Source organism: Theobroma cacao, chromosome 7 (genome assembly GCF_053813885.1).
Source record: "Theobroma cacao isolate CCN51 chromosome 7, ASM5381388v1, whole genome shotgun sequence".
NCBI lineage: Eukaryota > Viridiplantae > Streptophyta > Magnoliopsida > Malvales > Malvaceae > Theobroma > Theobroma cacao.
Genome location: NC_142645.1, coordinates 21,083,340 through 21,103,994, shown reverse-complemented (window position 1 = coordinate 21,103,994; position 20,655 = coordinate 21,083,340).

Sequence of the window (20,655 nt, the reverse complement as noted above, 5' to 3'; positions counted from 1 at the left end):
AAAAGTTTATTTATAGTCACTCATGCCTACGAAAGCCTTATTACTCGCTTTAAATGCTTTTATAATCCCATAATTGAATTTAATTTGATTTTTTTACATTTTTTTATTAAAACAGATTGTAATTGATTGTTTACCTCGAGAAACGTGAAGCGAAACCCATCCATTGAGAAGAAAAGTTCGTTCGTAGTCATTCATTCCTTCGGAAGCCTATTACTCGATTTAATTGCCTTTATAATCTCACATATGATTTTAAGTTGAATGTTTTTACATGCTTTGTTAGAACATATTATAATTGAATACTTGCCTCGAGAACCGTCAAGCGAAAGCCATCCATTGATAAGAAAAGTTCATTTGTAGTCACTCATGACAACGAAAGCCTTACTACTCGCTTTAAATGCTTTTATAATCCCACAATTGAATTGAATTTTAATTTTTTTTCTATTTTTTGATTAAAACAGATTGTAATTGATTGTTTACCTCGGGAAACGTCAAGCGAAACCCATCCATTGATAAGAAAAGTTTATTTATAGTAACTCATGCCTACGAAAGCCTTATTACTCGCTTTAAATATTTTTATAATCCCATAATTGAATTTAATTTGATTTTTTTTACATGTTTAGAATAAAACAGATTGTAATTGGTTGTTTACCTCGGGAAAGATGAAGCGAAAGCTATCCATTGACAAGAAAAGTTTATTTATTGTAACTAATGCCTACGAAATCCTTATTACTCGCTTTAAATGCTTTTATAATCCCATAATTGAATTTAATTTGATTTTTTTACATTTTTTGATTAAAACAGATTGTAATTGATTGTTTACCTCGGGAAACATGAAGTGAAAACTATCCATTGACAAGAAAAGTTTATTTATAGTCACTCATGCTTACGAAAACCTTATTACTCGCTTTAAATGTTTTTATAATCCCATAATTGAATTGAATTTTAATTTTTTTACATTTTTTGATTAAAAGAGATTGTAATTGATTGTTTACCTCGAGAAACGTGAAGCGAAACCCATCCATTAATAAGAAAACTCCGTTCGTAGTCATTCATTCCTTCGGAAGCCTATTACTCGATTTAATTGCCTTTATAATCTCACATATGATTTTAAGTTGAATTTTTTTACATGTTTTGTTAGAGCATATTATAATTGAATACTTGCCTGGAGAAACGTCAAGCAAAAGCCATCCATTGACAAGAAATGTTCATTTGTAGTCACTCATGACAACGAAAGCCTTACTACTCGCTTTAAATGCTTTTATAATCCCACAATTGAATTGAATTTTAATTTTTTTTATATTTTTTGATTAAAACAGATTGTAATTGATTGTTTACCTCGGGAAACGTCAAGCGAAACCCATCCATTGATAAGAAAAGTTTATTTGTAGTAACTCATGCCTACGAAAGCCTTATTACTCGCTTTAAATGCTTTTATAATCCCATAATTGAATTGAATTTTAATTTTTTAAATTTTTTTGATTAAAACAGATTGTAATTGATTGTTTACCTCGAGAAACGTGAGCGAAAGCTATCCATTGATAAGAAAAGTTTATTTATAGTCACTCATGACTACGAAAGCCTTATTACTCGCTTTAAATGCTTTTATAATCCCATAATTGAATTTAATTTGATTTTTTTACATTTTTTGATTAAAACAGATTGTAATTGATTGTTTACCTCGAGAAACGTGAAGCGAAACCCATCCATTGAGAAGAAAAGTCCGTTCGTAGTCATTCATTCCTTCGGAAGCCTATTACTCGATTTAATTGCCTTGATAATCTCACATATGATTTTAAGTGGAATTTTTTTACATGCTTTGTTAGAACATATTATAATTGAATACTTGCCTCGAGAAACGTCAAGCGAAAGCCATCCATTGACAAGAAAAGTTCATTTGTAGTCACTCATAACAACGAAAGCCTTATTACTCGCTTTAAATGCTTTTATAATCCCATAATTGAATTGAATTTTAATTTTCTTTATATTTTTTGATTAAAACAGATTGTAATTGATTGTTTACCTCGGGAAACGTCAAGCGAAACCCATCCATTGATAAGAAAAGTTTATTTATAGTAACTCATTCCTACGAAAGCCTTCTTACTCGCTGTAAATGCTTTTATAATCCCATAATTGAATTTAATTTGATTTTTTTACATGTTTAGAATAAAACAGATTGTAATTGATTGTTTACCTCGGGAAAGATGAAGCGAAAGCTATCCATTGACAAGAAAAGTTTATTTATAGTAACTAATGCCTACGAAATCCTTATTACTCGCTTTAAATGCTTTTATAATCCCATAATTGAATTTAATTTGATTTTTTTACATTTTTTGATTAAAACAGATTGTAATTGACTCTTTACCTCGAGAAACATGAAGCGAAAGCTATCCATTGACAAGAAAAGTTTATTTATAGACACTCATGCCTACGAAAGCCTTATTACTCGCTTTAAATACTTCTATAATCCCATAATTGAATTTAATTTGATTTTTCTACATTTTTTGATTAAAACAGATTGTAATTGGTTGTTTACCTTGGGAAAGATGAAGCGAAAGCTATCCATTGACAGAGAAAGTTTATTTATAGTGACTAATGCATACAAAATCCTTATTACTCGCTTTAAATGCTTTTATAATCCCATAATTGAATTTAATTTGATTTTTTTACATTTTTTGAATAAAACAGATTGTAATTGATTGTTTACCTCGGGAAACGTGAAGCGAAAGCTATCCATTGACAAGAAAAGTTTATTTATAGTCACTAATGCATACAAAATCCTTATTACTCGCTTTAAATGCTTTTATAATCCCATAATTGAATTTAATTTGATTTTTTTACATTTTTTGATTACAACAGATTGTAATTGATTGTTTACCTCGGGAAACATGAAGCGAAAGCTATCCATTGACAAGAAAAGTTTATTTATAGTCACTCATTCTTACGAAAACCTTATTACTCGCTTTAAATGTTTTTATAATCCCATAATTGACTTGAATTTTATTTTTTTTACATTTTTTAATTAAAAGAGATTGTAATTGATTGTTTACCTCGAGAAACGTGAAGCGAAACCCATCCATTAATAAGAAAAGTCCGTTCGTAGTCATTCATTCCTTCGGAAGCCTATTACTCGATTTAATTGCCTTTATAATCTCATATATGATTTTAAGTTGAATTTTTTTACATGTTTTGTTAGAACATATTATAATTGAATACTTGCCTCGAGAAACGTCAAGCGAAAGCCATCCATTGACAAGAAATGTTCATTTGTAGTCACTCATGACAACGAAAGCCTTATTACTCGCTTTAAATGCTTTTATAATCCCATAATTGAATTGAATTTTAATTTTTTTTATATTTTTTGATTAAAACAGATTGTAATTGATTGTTTACCTCGGGAAACGTCAAGCGAAACCCATCCATTGATAAGAAAAGTTTATTTATTGTAACTCATGCCTACGAAAGCCTTATTACTCGCTTTAAATGCTTTTATAATCCCATAATTGAATTTAATTTGATTTTTTTTACATGTTTAGAATAAAACAGATTGTAATTGGTTGTTTACCTCGGGAAAGATGAAGCGAAAGCTATCCATTGACAAGAAAAGTTTATTTATTGTAACTAATGCCTACGAAATCCTTATTACTCGCTTTAAATGCTTTTATAATCCCATAATTGAATTTAATTTGATTTTTTTACATTTTTTGATTAAAACAGATTGTAATTGACTCTTTACCTCGAGAAACATGAAGCGAAAGCTATCCATTGACAAGAAAAGTTTATTTATAGTCACTCATGCCTACGAAAGCCTTATGACTCGCTTTAAATACTTCTATAATCCCATAATTGAATTTAATTTGATTTTTCTACAGTTTTTGATTAAAACAGATTGTAATTGGTTGTTTACCTTGGGAAAGATGAAGCGAAAGCTATCCATTGACAAAGAAAGTTTATTTATAGTCACTAATGCATAGAAAATCCTTATTACTCGCTTTAAATGCTTTTATAATCCCATAATTGAATTTAATTTGATTTTTTTACATTTTTTGAATAAAACAGATTGTAATTGATTGTTTACCTCGGGAAACATGAAGCGAAAGCTACCCATTGACAAGAAAAGTTTATTTATAGTCACTAATGCATACAAAATCCTTATTACTCGCTTTAAATGCTTTTATAATCCCATAATTGAATTTAATTTGATTTTTTTACATTTTTTGATTAAAACAGATTGTAATTCATTGTTTACCTCGGGAAACATGAAGTGGAAACTATCCATTGACAAGAAAAGTTTATTTATTGTCACTCATGCTGACGAAAACCTTATTACTCGCTTTAAATGTTTTTATAATCCCATAATTGAATTGAATTTTAATTTTTTTACATTTTTTGATTAAAAGAGATTGTAATTGATTGTTTACCTCGAGAAACGTGAAGCGAAACCCATCCATTGAGAAGAAAAGTCCGTTCGTAGTCATTCATTCCTTCGGAAGCCTATTACTCGATTTAATTGCCTTTATAATCTCACATATGATTTTAAGTTGAATTTTTTTACATGTTTTGTTAGAACATATTATAATTGAATGCTTGCCTTGAGAAACGTCAAGCGAAAGCCATCCATTGACAAGAAATGTTCATTTGTAGTCACTCATGACAACGAAAGCCTTACTACTCGCTTTAAATGCTTTTATAATCCCACAATTGAATTGAATTTTAATTTTTTTTATATTTTTTGATTAAAACAGATTGTAATTGATTGTTTACCTCGGGAAACGTCAAGCAAAACCCATCCATTGATAAGAAAAGTTTATTTATAGTAACTCATGCCTACGAAAGCCTTATTACTCGCTTTAAATGCTTCTATAATCCCATAATTGAATTGAATTTTAATTTTTTAAAATTTTTTGATTAAAACAGATTGTAATTGATTGTTTACCTCGAGAAACGTGAAGCGAAAGCTATCCATTGATAAGAAAAGTTTATTTATAGTCACTCATGACTACGAAAGCCTTATTACTCGCGTTGAATGCTTTTATAATCCCATAATTGAATTTAATTTGATTTTTTTACATTTTTTGATTAAAAAAGATTGTAATTGATTGTTTACCTCGAGAAACGTGAAGCGAAACCCATCCATTGAGAAGAAAAGTCCGTTCGTAGTCATTCATTCCTTCGGAAGCCTATTACTCGATTTAATTGCCTTTATAATCTCACATATGATTTTAAGTTGAATTTTTTTACATGCTTTGTTAGAACATATTATAATTGAATACTTGCCTCGAGAAACGTCAAGCGAAGGCCATCCATTGACAAGAAAAGTTCATTTGTAGTCACTCATGACAACGAAAGCCTTATTACTCGCTTTAAATGGTTTTATAATCCCATAATTGAATTGAATTTTAATTTTCTTTATATTTTTTGATTAAAACAGATTGTAATTGATTGTTTACCTCGGGAAACGTCAAGCGAAACCCATCCATTGATAAGAAAAGTTTATTTATAGTAACTCATGCCTACGAAAGCCTTATTACTCGCTTTAAATGCTTTTATAATCCCATAATTGAATTTAATTTGATTTTTTTTACATGTTTAGAATAAAACAGATTGTAATTGATTGTTTACCTCGGGAAAGATGAAGCGAAAGCTATCCATTGACAAGAAAAGTTTATTTATAGTAACTAATGCCTACGAAATCCTTATTACTCGCTTTAAATGCTTTTATAATCCCATAATTGAATTTAATTTGATTTTTTTACATTTTTTGATTAAAACAGATTGTAATTGACTCTTTACCTCGAGAAACATGAAGCGAAAGCTATCCATTGACAAGAAAAGTTTATTTATAGTCACTCATGCCTACGAAAGCCTTATTACTCGCTTTAAATACTTCTATAATCCCATAATTGAATTTAATTTGATTTTTCTACATTTTTTGATTAAAACAGATTGTAATTGGTTGTTTACCTTGGGAAAGATGAAGCGAAAGCTATCCATTGACAGAGAAAGTTTATTTATAGTGACTAATGCATACAACATCCTTATTACTCGCTTTAAATGCTTTTATAATCCCATAATTGAATTTAATTTGATTTTTTTACATTTTTTGAATAAAACATATTGTAATTGATTGTTTACCTTGGGAAACATGAAGCGAAAGCTATCCATTGACAAGAAAAGTTTATTTATAGTCACTAATGCATACAAAATCCTTATTACTCGCTTTAAATGCTTTTATAATCCCATAATTGAATTTAATTTGATTTTTTTACATTTTTTGATTAAAACAGATTGTAATTGATTGTTTACCTCGGGAAACATGAAGCGAAAGCTATCCATTGACAAGAAAAGTTTATTTATAGTCACTCATTCTTACGAAAACCTTATTACTCGCTTTAAATGTTTTTATAATCCCATAATTGACTTGAATTTTATTTTTTTTACATTTTTTGATTAAAAGAGATTGTAATTGATTGTTTACCTCGAGAAACGTGAAGCGAAACCCATCCATTAATAAGAAAAGTCCGTTCGTAGTCATTAATTCCTTCAGAAGCCTATTACTTGATTTAATTGCCTTTATAATCTCATATATGATTTTAAGTTGAATTTTTTTACATGTTTTGTTAGAACATATTATAATTGAATACTTGCCTCGAGAAACGTCAAGCGAAAGCCATCCATTGACAAGAAATGTTCATTTGTAGTCACTCATGACAACGAAAGCCTTATTACTCGCTTTAAATGCTTTTATAATCCCATAATTGAATTGAATTTTAATTTTTTTTATATTTTTTGATTAAAACAGATTGTAATTGATTGTTTACCTCGGGAAACGTCAAGCGAAACCCATCCATTGATAAGAAAAGTTTATTTATAGTAACTCATGCCTACGAAAGCCTTATTACTCGCTTTAAATGCTTTTATAATCCCATAATTGAATTTAATTTGATTTTTTTTTACATGTTTAGAATAAAACAGATTGTAATTGGTTGTTTACCTCGGGAAAGATGAAGCGAAAGCTATCCATTGACAAGAAAAGTTTATTTATTGTAACTAATGCCTACGAAATCCTTATTACTCGCTTTAAATGCTTTTATAATCCCATAATTGAATTTAATTTGATTTTTTTACATTTTTTGATTAAAACAGATTGTAATTGACTCTTTACCTCGAGAAACATGAAGCGAAAGCTATCCATTGACAAGAAAAGTTTATTTATAGTCACTCATGCCTACGAAAGCCTTATGACTCGCTTTAAATACTTCTATAATCCCATAATTGAATTTAATTTGATTTTTCTACAGTTTTTGATTAAAACATATTGTAATTGGTTGTTTACCTTGGGAAAGATGAAGCGAAAGCTATCCATTGACAAAGAAAGTTTATTTATAGTCACTAATGCATAGAAAATCCTTATTACTCGCTTTAAATGCTTTTATAATCCCATAATTGAATTTAATTTGATTTTTTTGCATTTTTTGAATAAAACAGATTGTAATTGATTGTTTACCTCGGGAAACATGAAGCGAAAGCTACCCATTGACAAGAAAAGTTTATTTATAGTCACTAATGCATAGAAAATCCTTATTACTCGCTTTAAATGCTTTTATAATCCCATAATTGAATTTAATTTGATTTTTTTACATTTTTTGATTAAAACAGATTGTAATTCATTGTTTACCTCGGGAAACATGAAGTGGAAACTATCCATTGACAAGAAAAGTTTATTTATTGTCACTCATGCTTACGAAAACCTTATTACTCACTTTAAATGTTTTTATAATCCCATAATTGAATTGAATTTTAATTTTTTTACATTTTTTGATTAAAAGAGATTGTAATTGATTGTTTACCTCGAGAAACGTGAAGCGAAACCCATCCATTGAGAAGAAAAGTCCGTTCGTAGTCATTCATTCCTTCGGAAGCCTATTACTCGATTTAATTGTCTTTATAATCTCACATATGATTTTAAGTTGAATTTTTTTACATGTTTTGTTAGAACATATTATAATTGAATATTTGCCTTGAGAAACGTCAAGCGAAAGCCATCCATTGACAAGAAATGTTCATTTGTAGTCACTCATGACAACGAAAGCCTTACTACTCGCTTTAAATGCTTTTATAATCCCACAATTGAATTGAATTTTAATTTTTTTTATTTTTTTTGATTAAAACAGATTGTAATTGATTGTTTACCTCGGGAAACGTCAAGCAAAACCCATCCATTGATAAGAAAAGTTTATTTATAGTAACTCATGCCTACGAAAGCCTTATTACTCGCTTTAAATGCTTCTATAATCCCATAATTGAATTGAATTTTAATTTTTTAAAATTTTTTGATTAAAACAGATTGTAATTGATTGTTTACCTCGAGAAACATGAAGCGAAAGCTATCCATTGATAAGAAAAGTTTATTTATAGTCACTCATGACTACGAAAGCCTTATTACTCGCTTTAAATGCTTTTATAATCCCATAATTGAATTTAATTTGATTTTTTTACATTTTTTGATTAAAACAGATTGTAATTGATTGTTTACCTCGAGAAACGTGAAGCGAAACCCATCCATTGAGAAGAAAAGTCCGTTCGTAGTCATTCATTCCTTCGGAAGCCTATTACTCGATTTAATTGCCTTTATAATCTCACATATGATTTTAAGTTGAATTTTTTTACATGCTTTGTTAGAACATATTATAATTGAATACTTGCCTCGAGAAACGTCAAGCGAAAGCCATCCATTGACAAGAAAAGTTCATTTGTAGTCACTCATGACAACGAAAGCCTTATTACTCGCTTTAAATGGTTTTATAATCCCATAATTGAATTGAATTTTAATTTTCTTTATATTTTTTGATTAAAACAGATTGTAATTGATTGTTTACCTCGGGAAACGTCAAGCGAAACCCATCCATTGATAAGAAAAGTTTATTTATAGTAACTCATGCCTACGAAAGCCTTATTACTCGCTTTAAATGCTTTTATAATCCCATAATTGAATTTAATTTGATTTTTTTTACATGTTTAGAATAAAACAGATTGTAATTGATTGTTTACCTCGGGAAAGATGAAGCGAAAGCTATCCATTGACAAGAAAAGTTTATTTATAGTAACTAATGCCTACGAAATCCTTATTACTCGCTTTAAATGCTTTTATAATCCCATAATTGAATTCAATTTGATTTTTTTAAATTTTTTGATTAAAACAGATTGTAATTGACTCTTTACCTCGAGAAACATGAAGCGAAAGCTATCCATTGAGAAGAAAAGTTTATTTATAGTCACTCATGCCTACGAAAGCCTTATTACTCGCTTTAAATACTTCTATAATCCCATAATTGAATTTAATTTGATTTTTCTACATTTTTTTATTAAAACAGATTGTAATTGGTTGTTTACCTTGGGAAAGATGAAGCGAAAGCTATCCATTGACAGAGAAAGTTTATTTATAGTGACTAATGCATACAAAATCCTTATTACTCGCTTTAAATGTTTTTATAATCCCATAATTGAATTGAATTTTAATTTTTTTACATTTTTTGATTAAAAGAGATTGTAATTGATTGTTTACCTCGAGAAACGTGAAGCGAAACCCATCCATTAATAAGAAAAGTCCGTTCGTAGTCATTCATTCCTTCGGAAGCCTATTACTCGATTTAATTGCCTTTATAATCTCACATATGATTTTAAGTTGAATTTTTTTACATGTTTTGTTAGAACATATTATAATTGAATACTTGCCTCGAGAAACGTCAAGCGAAAGCCATCCATTGACAAGAAATGTTCATTTGTAGTCACTCATGACAACGAAAGCCTTACTACTCGTTTTAAATGCTTTTATAATCCCATAATTGAATTGAATTTTAATTTTTTTTATATTTTTTGATTAAAACAGATTGTAATTGATTATTTACCTCGGGAAACGTCAAGCGAAACCCATCCATTGATAAGAAAAGTTTATTTATAGTAACTCATGCCTACGAAAGCCTTATTACTCGCTTTAAATGCTTTTATAATCCCATAATTCAATTTAATTTGATTTTTTTTACATGTTTAGAATAAAACATATTGTAATTGATTATTTACCTCGGGAAAGATGAAGCGAAAGCTATCCATTGACAAGAAAAGTTTATTTATAGTCACTTATGCATACAAAATCCTTATTACTCGCTTTAAATGCTTTTATAATCCCATAATTGAATTTAATTTGATTTTTTTACATTTTTTGAGTAAAACAGATTGTAATTGATTGTTTACCTCGGGAAACGTGAAGCGAAAGCTATCCATTGACAAGAAAAGTTTATTTATAGTCACTTATGCCTACGAAAACCTTATTACTCGCTTTAAATGCTTTTATAATCCCATAGTTGAATTGAATTTTAATTTTTTTTAATTTTTTGATTAAAACAGACTGTAATTGATTGTTTACCTGGAGAAACGTGAAGCGAAAGCTATCCATTGATAAGAAAAGTTTATTTATAGTCACTCATGACTACGAAAGCCTTATTACTCGCTTTAAATGCTTTTATAATCCCATAATTGAATTTAATTTGATTTTTTTACATTTTTTGATTAAAACAGATTGTAATTGATTGTTTACCTCGAGAAACGTGAAGCGAAACCCATCCATTGAGAAGAAAAGTCCGTTCGTAGTCATTCATTCCTTCGGAAGCCTATTACTCGATTTAATTGCCTTTATAATCTCACATATGATTTTAAGTTGAATTTTTTTACATGTTTTGTTAGAACATATTATAATTGAATACTTGCCTCGAGAAACGTCAAGCGAAAGCCATCCATTGACAAGAAAAGTTCATTTGTAGTCACTCATGACAACGAAAGCCTTATTACTCGCTTTAAATGCTTTTATAATCCCATAATTGAATTGAATTTTAATTTTTTTTATATTTTTTGACTAAAACAGATTGTAATTGATTGTTTACCTCGAGAAACGTCAAGCGAAACCCATCCATTGATAAGAAAAGTTTATTTATAGTAACTCATGCCTACGAAAGCCTTATTACTCGCTTTAAATGCTTTTATAATCCCATAATTGAATTTAATTTGATTTTTTTTACATGTTTAGAATAAAACAGATTGTAATTGGTTGTTTACCTTGGGAAAGATGAAGCGAAAGCTATCCATTGACAAGAAAAGTTTATTTATTGTAACTAATGCCTACGAAATCCTTATAACTCGCTTTAAATGCTTTTATAATCCCATAATTGAATTTAATTTGATTTTTTTACATTTTTTAATTAAAACAGATTGTAATTGACTCTTTACCTCGAGAAACATGAAGCGAAAGCTATCCATTGACAAGAAAAGTTTGTTTATAGTCACTCATGCCTACGAAAGCCTTATTACTCGCTTTAAATACTTCTATAATCCCATAATTGAATTTAATTTGATTTTTCTACATTTTTTGATTAAAACAGATTGTAATTGGTTGTTTACCTTGGGAAAGATGAAGCGAAAGCTATCCATTGACAAAGAAAGTTTATTTATAGTCACTAATGCATACAAAATCCTTATTACTCGCTTTAAATGCTTTTATAATCCCATAATTGAATTTAATTTGATTTTTTTACATTTTTTGAATAAAACAGATTGTAATTGATTGTTTACCTCGAGAAACGTGATGCGAAAGCTATCCATTGACAAGAAAAGTTTATTTATAGTCACTAATGCATACAAAATCCTTATTACTCGCTTTAAATGCTTTTATAGTTCCATAATTGAATTTAATTTGATTTTTTTACATTTTTTGATTAAAACAGATTGTAATTGATTGTTTACCTCGGGAAACATGAAGCGAAAGCTATCCATTGACAAGAAAAGTTTATTTATAGTCACTTATGCCTACGAAAACCTTATTACTCGCTTTAAATGTTTTTATAATCCCATAATTGAATTGAATTTTAATTTTTTTACATTTTTTGATTAAAAGAGATTGTAATTGATTGTTTACCTCAAGAAACGTGAAGCAAAACCCATCCATTAATAAGAAAAGCCCGTTCGTAGTCATTCATTCATTCGGAAGTCTATTACTCGATTTAATTGCCTTTATAATCTCACATATGATTTTAAGTTTAATTTTTTTACATGTTTTGTTAGAACATATTATAATTGAATACTTGCCTCGAGAAACGTCAAGCGAAAGCCATCCATTGACAAGAAATGTTCATTTGTAGTCTCTCATGACAACGAAAGCCTTACTACTCGCTTTAAATGCTTTTATAATCCCATAATTGAATTGAATTTTAATTTTTTTTTATATTTTTTGATTAAAACAGATTGTAATTGATTGTTTACCTCGGGAAACGTCAAGCGAAACCCATCCATTGATAAGAAAAGTTTATTTGTAGTAACTCATGCCTACGAAAGCCTTATTACTCGCTTTAAATGCTTTTATAATCCCATAATTGAATTGAATTTTAATTTTTTAAATTTTTTTGATTAAAACAGATTGTAATTGATTGTTTACCTCGAGAAACGTGAGCGAAAGCTATCCATTGATAAGAAAAGTTTATTTATAGTCACTCATGACTACGAAAGCCTTATTACTCGCTTTAAATGCTTTTATAATCCCATAATTGAATTTAATTTGATTTTTTTACATTTTTTGATTAAAACAGATTGTAATTGATTGTTTACCTCGAGAAACGTGAAGCGAAACCCATCCATTGAGAAGAAAAGTCCGTTCGTAGTCATTCATTCCTTCGAAAGCCTATTACTCGATTTAATTGCCTTTATAATCTCACATATGATTTTAAGTTGAATTTTTTTACATGTTTTGTTAGAACATATTATAATTGAATACTTGCCTCAAGAAACGTCAAGCGAAAGCCATCCATTGACAAGAAAAGTTCATTTGTAGTCACTCATGACAACGAAAGCCTTATTACTCGCTTTAAATGCTTTTATAATCCCATAATTGAATTGAATTTTAATTTTTTTTATATTTTTTGATTAAAACAGATTGTAATTGATTGTTTACCTCGGGAAACGTCAAGCGAAACCCATGAATTGATAAGAAAAGTTTATTTATAGTAACTCATGCCTACGAAAGCCTTCTTACTCGCTTTAAATGCTTTTATAATCCCATAATTCAATTTAATTTGATTTTTTTTACATGTTTAGAATAAAACAGATTGTAATTGATTGTTTACCTCGGGAAAGATGAAGTGAAAGCTATCCATTGACAAGAAAAGTTTATTTATAGTAACTAATGCCTACGAAATCCTTATTACTCGCTTTAAATGCTTTTATAATCCCATAATTGAATTTAATTTGATTTTTTTACATTTTTTGATTAAAACAGATTGTAATTGACTCTTTACCTCGAGAAACATGAAGCGAAAGCTATCCATTGACAAGAAAAGTTTATTTATAGTCACTCATGCCTACGAAAGCCTTATTACTCGCTTTAAATACTTCTATAATCCCATAATTGAATTTAATTTGATTTTTCTACATTTTTTGATTAAAACAGATTGTAATTGGTTGTTTACCTCGGGAAACATGAAGCGAAAGTTATCCATTGACAAAGAAAGTTTATTTATAGTCACTAATGCATACAAAATCCTTATTACTCGCTTTAAATGCTTTTATAATCCCATAATTGAATTTAATTTGAATTTTTTACATTTTTTGAATAAAACAGATTATAATTGATTGTTTACCTCGGGAAACGTGAAGCGAAAGCTATCCATTGACAAGAAAAGTTTATTTATAGTTACTAATGCATACAAAATCCTTATTACTCGCTTTAAATGCTTTTATAATCCCATAATTGAATTTAATTTGATTTTTTTACATTTTTTGATTAAAACAGATTGTAATTGATTGTTTACCTCGGGAAACATGAAGCGAAAGCTATCCATTGACAAGAAAAGTTTATTTATAGTCACTCATTCTTACGAAAACCTTATTACTCGCTTTAAATGTTTTTATAATCCCATAATTGAATTGAATTTTAATTTTTTTACATTTTTTGATTAAAAGAGATTGTAATTGATTGTTTACCTCGGGAAACGTGAAGCGAAACCCATCCATTAATAAGAAAAGTCCGTTCGTAGTCATTCATTCCTTCGGAAGCCTATTACTCGATTTAATTGCCTTTATAATCTCACATATGATTTTAAGTTTAATTTTTTTACATGTTTTGTTAGAACATATTATAATTGAATACTTGCCTCGAGAAACGTCAAGCGAAAGCCATCCATTGACAAGAAATGTTCATTTGTAGTCTCTCATGACAACGAAAGCCTTACTACTCGCTTTAAATGCTTTTATAATCCCATAATTGAATTGAATTTTAATTTTTTTTTATATTTTTTGATTAAAACAGATTGTAATTGATTGTTTACCTCGGGAAACGTCAAGCGAAACCCATCCATTGATAAGAAAAGTTTATTTATAGTAACTCATGCCTACGAAAGCCTTATTACTCGCTTTAAATGCTTTTATAATCCCATAATTGAATTTAATTTGATTTTTTTTACATGTTTAGAATAAAACAGATTGTAATTGATTATTTACCTCGGGAAAGATGAAGCGAAAGCTATCCATTGACAAGAAAAGTTTATTTATAGTCACTTACGCATACAAAATCCTTATTACTCGCTTTAAATGCTTTTATAATCCCATAATTGATTTTAATTTGATTTTTTTACATTTTTTGAATAAAACAGATTGTATTTGATTGTTTACCTCGGGAAACGTGAAGCGAAAGATATCCATTGACAAGAAAAGTTTATTTATAGTCACTTATGCCTACGAAAACCTTATTACTCGCTTTAAATGCTTTTATAATCCCATAATTGAATTGAATTTTAATTTTTTTAAATTTTTTGATTAAAACAGATTGTAATTGATTGTTTACCTCGAGAAACGTGAAGCGAAAGCTATCCATTGATAAGAAAAGTTTATTTATAATCACTCATGCCTACGAAAGCCTTATTACTCGCTTTAAATGCTTTTATAATCCCATAATTGAATTTAATTTGATTTTTTTACATTTTTTGATTAAAACAGATTGTAATTGATTGTTTACCTCGAGAAACGTGAAGCGAAACCCATCCATTGAGAAGAAAAGTCCGTTCGTAGTCATTCATTCCTTCGAAAGCCTATTACTCGATTTAATTGCCTTTATAATCTCACATATGATTTTAAGTTGAATTTTTTTACATGTTTTGTTAGAACATATTATAATTGAATACTTGCCTCGAGAAACGTCAAGCGAAAGCCATCCATTGACAAGAAAAGTTCATTTGTAGTCACTCATGACAACGAAAGCCTTATTACTCGCTTTAAATGCTTTTATAATCCCATAATTGAATTGAATTTTAATTTTTTTTATATTTTTTGATTAAAACAGATTGTAATTGATTGTTTACCTCGGGAAACGTCAAGCGAAACCCATGAATTGATAAGAAAAGTTTATTTATAGTAACTCATGCCTACGAAAGCCTTATTACTCGCTTTAAATGCTTTTATAATCCCATAATTCAATTTAATTTGATTTTTTTTACATGTTTAGAATAAAACAGATTGTAATTGATTGTTTACCTCGGGAAAGATGAAGTGAAAGCTATCCATTGACAAGAAAAGTTTATTTATAGTAACTAATGCCTACGAAATCCTTATTACTCGCTTTAAATGCTTTTATAATCCCATAATTGAATTTAATTTGATTTTTTTACATTTTTTGATTAAAACAGATTGTAATTGACTCTTTACCTCGAGAAACATGAAGCGAAAGCTATCCATTGACAAGAAAAGTTTATTTATAGTCACTCATGCCTACGAAAGCCTTATTACTCGCTTTAAATACTTCTATAATCCCATAATTGAATTTAATTTGATTTTTCTACATTTTTTGATTAAAACAGATTGTAATTGGTTGTTTACCTCGGGAAACATGAAGCGAAAGTTATCCATTGACAAAGAAAGTTTATTTATAGTCACTAATGCATACAAAATCCTTATTACTCGCTTTAAATGCTTTTATAATCCCATAATTGAATTTAATTTGAATTTTTTACATTTTTTGAATAAAACAGATTATAATTGATTGTTTACCTCGGGAAACGTGAAGCGAAAGCTATCCATTGACAAGAAAAGTTTATTTATAGTTACTAATGCATACAAAATCCTTATTACTCGCTTTAAATGCTTTTATAATCCCATAATTGAATTTAATTTGATTTTTTTACATATTTTTATTAAAACAGATTGTAATTGATTGTTTACCTCGGGAAAGATGAAGCGAAAGCTATCCATTGACAAGAAAAGTTTATTTATAGTCACTTATGCATACAAAATCCTTATTACTCGCTTTAAATGCTTTTATAATCCCTTAATTGAATTTAATTTGATTTTTTTACATTTTTTGAATAAAACAGATTGTAATTGATTGTTTACCTCGGGAAACGTGAAGCGAAAGCTATCCATTGACAAGAAAAGTTTATTTATAGTCACTTATGCCTACGAAAACCTTATTACTCGCTTTAAATGCTTTTATAATCCCATAATTGAATTGAATTTTAATTTTTTTAAATTTTTTGATTAAAACAGATTGTAATTGATTGTTTACCTCGAGAAACGTGAAGCGAAAGCTATCCATTGATAAGAAAAGTTTATTTATAGTCACTCATGCCTACGAAAGCCTTATTACTCGCTTTAAATGCTTTTATAATCCCATAATTGAATTTAATTTGATTTTTTTACATTTTTTGATTAAAACAGATTGTAATTGATTGTTTACCTCGAGAAACGTGAAGCGAAACCCATCCATTGAGAAGAAAAGTCCGTTCGTAGTCATTCATTCCTTCGGAAGCCTATTACTCGATTTAATTGCCTTTATAATCTCACATATGATTTTAAGTTGAATTTTTTTACATGTTTTGTTAGAACATATTATAATTGAATACTTGCCTCGAGAAACGTCAAGCGAAAGCCATCCGTTGACAAGAAAAGTTCATTTGTAGTCACTCATGACAACGAAAGCCTTATTACTCGCTTTAAATGCTTTTATAATCCCATAATTGAATTTAATTTGATTCTTTTTACATGTTTAGATTAAAACAGATTGTAATTGATTATTTACCTCGGGAAAGATGAAGCGAAAGCTATCCATTGACAAGAAAAGTTTATTTATAGTCACTAATGCATACAAAATCCTTATTACTCGCTTTAAATGCTTTTATAATCCCATAATTGAATTTAATTTGATTTTTTTACATTTTTTGAATAAAACAGATTGTAATTGATTGTTTACCTTGGGAAACGTGAAGCGAAAGCTATCCATTGACAAGAAAAGTTTATTTATAGTCACTCATGCCTACGAAAGCCTTATTACTCGCTTTAAATGCTTTTATAATCCCATAATTGAATTTAATTTGATTTTTTTACATTTTTTTATTAAAACAGATTGTAATTGATTGTTTACCTCGAGAAACGTGAAGCGAAACCCATCCATTGAGAAGAAAAGTTCGTTCGTAGTCATTCATTCCTTCGGAAGCCTATTACTCGATTTAATTGCCTTTATAATCTCACATATGATTTTAAGTTGAATGTTTTTACATGTTTTGTTAGAACATATTATAATTGAATACTTGCCTCGAGAAACGTCAAGCGAAAGCCATCCATTGACAAGAAATGTTCATTTGTAGTCACTCATGAGAACGAAAGCCTTACTACTCGCTTTAAATGCTTTTATAATCCCATAATTGAATTGAATTTTAATTTTTTTATATTTTTTGATTAAAACAGATTGTAATTGATTGTTTACCTCGGGAAACGTCAAGCCAAACCCATCCATTGATAAGAAAAGTTTATTTATAGTAACTCATGCCTATGAAAGCCTTATTACTCGCTTTAAATGCTTTTATAATCCCATAATTGAATTTAATTTGATTCTTTTTACATGTTTAGAATAAAACAGATTGTAATTGATTATTTACCTCGGGAAAGATGAAGCGAAAGCTATCCATTGACAAGAAAAGTTTATTTATAGTCACTTATGCATACAAAATCCTTATTACTCGCTTTAAATGCTTTTATAATCCCATAATTGAATTTAATTTGATTTTTTTACATTTTTTGAATAAAATAGATTGCAATTGATTGTTTACCTCGGGAAACGTGAAGCGAAAGCTATCCATTGACAAGAAAAGTTTATTTATAGTCACTTATGCCTACGAAAACCTTATTACTCGCTTTAAATGCTTTTATAATCCCATAATTGAATTGAATTTTAATTTTTTTTAATTTTTTGATTAAAACAGATTGTAATTGATTGTTTACCTCGAGAAACGTGAAGCGAAAGCTATCCATTGATAAGAAAAGTTTATTTATAGTCACTCATGCCTACGAAAGCCTTATTACTCGCTTTAAATGCTTTTATAATCCCATAATTGAATTTAATTTGATTTTTTTACATTTTTTGATTAAAACAGATTGTAATTGATTGTTTACCTCGAGAAACGTGAAGCGAAACCCATCCATTGAGAAGAAAAGTACGTTCGTAGTCATTCATTCCTTCGGAAGCCTATTACTCGATTTAATTGCCTTTATAATCTCACATATGATTTTAAGTTGAATTTTTTTACATGTTTTGTTAGAACATATTATAATTGAATACTTGCCTCGAGAAACGTCAAGCGAAAGCCATCCGTTGACAAGAAAAGTTCATTTGTAGTCACTCATGACAACGAAAGCCTTATTACTCGCTTTAAATGCTTTTATAATCCCATAATTGAATTTAATTTGATTCTTTTTACATGTTTAGATTAAAACAGATTGTAATTGATTATTTACCTCGGGAAAGATGAAGCGAAAGCTATCCATTGACAAGAAAAGTTTATTTATAGTCACTAATGCATACAAAATCCTTATTACTCGCTTTAAATGCTTTTATAATCCCATAATTGAATTTAATTTGATTTTTTTACATTTTTTAAATAAAACAGATTGTAATTGATTGTTTACCTTGGGAAACGTGAAGCGAAAGCTATCCATTGACAAGAAAAGTTTATTTATAGTCACTCATGCCTACGAAAGCCTTATTGCTCGCTTTAAATGCTTTTATAATCCCATAATTGAATTTAATTTGATTTTTTTACATTTTTTGATTAAAACAGATTGTAATTGATTGTTTACCTCAAGAAACATGAAGCGAAACCCATCCATTGAGAAGAAAAGTCCGTTCGTAGTCATTCATTCCTTCGGAAGCCTATTACTCGATTTAATTGCCTTTATAATCTCACATATGATTTTAAGTTGAATTTTTTTACATGTTTTGTTAGAACATATTATAATTGAATACTTGCCTCGAGAAACGTCAAGCGAAAGCCATCCATTGACAAGAAATGTTCATTTGTAGTCACTCATGAGAACGAAAGCCTTACTTCTCGCTTTAAATGCTTTTATAATCCCATAATTGAATTGAATTTTAATTTTTTTATATTTTTTGATTAAAACAGATTGTAATTGATTGTTTACCTCGGGAAACGTCAAGCCAAACCCATCCATTGATAAGAAAAGTTTATTTATAGTAACTCATGCCTATGAAAGCCTTATTACTCGCTTTAAATGCTTTTATAATCCCATAATTGAATTTAATTTGATTCTTTTTACATGTTTAGAATAAAACAGATTGTAATTGATTATTTACCTCGGGAAAGATGAAGCGAAAGCTATCCATTGACAAGAAAAGTTTATTTATAGTCACTTATGCATACAAAATCCTTATTACTCGCTTTAAATGCTTTTATAATCCCATAATTGAATTTAATTTGATTTTTTTACATTTTTTGAATAAAATAGATTGCAATTGATTGTTTACCTCGGGAAACGTGAAGCGAAAGCTATCCATTGACAAGAAAAGTTTATTTATAGTCACTTATGCCTACGAAAACCTTATTACTCGCTTTAAATGCTTTTATAATCCCATAATTGAATTGAATTTTAATTTTTTTTAATTTTTTGATTAAAACAGATTGTAATTGATTGTTTACCTCGAGAAACGTGAAGCGCAAGCTATCCATTGATAAGAAAAGTTTATTTATAGTCACTCATGCCTACGAAAGCCTTATTACTCGCTTTAAATGCTTTTATAATCCCATAATTGAATTTAATTTGATTTTTTTACATTTTTTGATTAAAACAGATTGTAATTGATTGTTTACCTCGAGAAACGTGAAGCGAAACCCATCCATTGAGAAAAAAAGTCCGTTCGTAGTCATTCATTCCTTCGGAAGCCTATTACTCGATTTAATTGCCTTTATAATCTTACATATGATTTTAAGTTGAATTTTTTTACATGTTTTGTTAGAACATATTATAATTGAATACTTGCCTCGAGAAACGTCAAGCGAAAGCCATCCATTGACAAGAAAAGTTCAATTGTAGTCAATCATGACAACGAAAGCCTTATTACTCGCTTTAAATGCTTTTATAATCCCATAATTGAATTGAATTTTAATTTTTTTTATATTTTTTGATTAAAACAGATTGTAATTGATTGTTTACCTCGGCAAACGTCAAGCGAAACCCATCCATTGATAAGAAAAGTTTATTTATAGTAACTCATGCCTACGAAAGCCTTATTACTCGCTTTAAATGCTTTTATAATCCCATAATTGAATTGAATTTTAA